Source organism: Crocuta crocuta, unplaced genomic scaffold, assembly GCF_008692635.1.
Source record: "Crocuta crocuta isolate KB4526 unplaced genomic scaffold, BGI_CrCroc_1.0 scaffold176, whole genome shotgun sequence".
In the NCBI taxonomy this organism is placed as follows: Eukaryota; Metazoa; Chordata; class Mammalia; order Carnivora; family Hyaenidae; genus Crocuta; species Crocuta crocuta.
In genome coordinates this window covers 2,151,062-2,152,646 of record NW_027531905.1, presented here as the reverse complement: position 1 = coordinate 2,152,646, position 1,585 = coordinate 2,151,062, and the positions used below count along the sequence as shown (strand labels likewise).

General features: G+C 41.8%; 1 pseudogene; it reads left to right on the top strand.

The window, feature by feature from the left end:
• Window positions 1-960: 960 nt before the first annotated feature.
• On the top strand, window positions 961-1,314 carry LOC144240271 (small ribosomal subunit protein uS10 pseudogene; annotated as a pseudogene).
• Window positions 1,315-1,585: the final 271 nt, after the last annotated feature.

Here is a 1,585-nt window from a genome sequence, read left to right as displayed (position 1 = left end):
TCAGGCATGGTGCCATCAGTTCTACCTCCCACGCATAGCTCCAATGCAGACTTCTCTACCACCACCTGGTCCAAGCCGCCATCTTCTCTCCTCGGAACTATTGCAAATCACTTCCTAACTGGTCTCTCTTTTCTCTCTTGTCCTTCCTCAAGAAATTCTTTTTTTCTTTTAACGTAATTTGAAACATTAATTAAAGTTCTTCAGTGGCTTTCTGTTCTGGAAAGTCCTATAGTGGCAGTTAGGATAGAATCTGGAATCCTTATATAGGCCTGTTGTCTATGTCTCTGGACTCTTCTCAAGTCACTCTCTTCCCTCTCTGATTACACTTCAGCCTTACTTTGCCTTCATTTGTAATCAAGCTCTTTTTGGCTGTAGGGCCTTTGCATATACTGTTTCACTTGCATGGAATTCTCTTTCCTTCCCTTGCCTTGCCTTTCATTCCTCCCCCCATACATTTGTTGTGTGGCAAACTTCTACTCGACCTGCAAGTCTTGATACTCCCTCCTCAGATAGGCTTTTTGAAATTTTCTGATGTAAAGTAGGTTTCTTGGGGTATATGGCTGGCCCAGTCAGTAGAGCATGTGACTTTCGATCTCTGGGTTGTGAGTTTGAGCCCCACATTGGGTGTAGAGATTACTTAAAAATAAAGTCTCTGCTCCTGAATCACTGATGTTAGTTCTTGCCGAGGAACAAGTTGGTCAGGAAGCTGTACCACAGCCATGGCTTTTATTTAAAAAAATTTTTTTGATGTTTTTTATTTATTTCTGAGAGAGAGAGAGAGAGACAGAGTGAGCAGGGAAGGTCAGAGAGAGAGGGAGATACAGAATCTGAAACAGGCTCCAGGCTCTGAGCTGTCAGTCAGCACAGAGCCCGACGTGGGGCTCGAACCCACAAACTGTGAGATCATGACCTGAGCCGAAGTCAGATGCTTAACCAACTGAGCCACCCAGGCGTCCAGTCATGGCTTTTAAAGACCCTGAGAAGACACCCATGGAACCAGAGGTGGTGATTCATCAAATTAGAATGACTCTAACCAGCCACAGTGTAAAATCTTTGGAGAAGGTATGTGCTGACTTGATCAGAGGTGCAAAAGAAAAGAATCTCAAAATGAAAGCACCAGTTCAGATGCCTACCAAGACTCTGAGAATCACTACAAGAAAAACTCCTTGTAGTGAAAGGTTCGAAGATCCTTTTCAGATAAGGATCCACAAGCGACTCATTGATTTGCACAGTCCTTCTGAGATTGTTAAACAGATTACTTCCATCAGTATTGAGCCAGCAGTTGAGGTGGAAGTCACCATTGCAGATGCTTAAATCAACCTTTTTAATAAATTGATTATCGGTTAAAATAATAAAATAAAATCTTAAAAAATAAAGTAGGTGCTCATAATTTCTTCCCACAACTTTCCTTCACAACACTATAATTTGTAGTTATAAGTTTACTAGTATATGTATTTGTTGAATATCTGTTATAAGAATCTCAAAATGAAAGGACTAGTGAGATGACCTGACTCGAAACCAAGAGTTGGATGCTCAACTGACTGAGCCACCCAGGCGCCCCATGTCAACCAGTCTTTTGATAGTC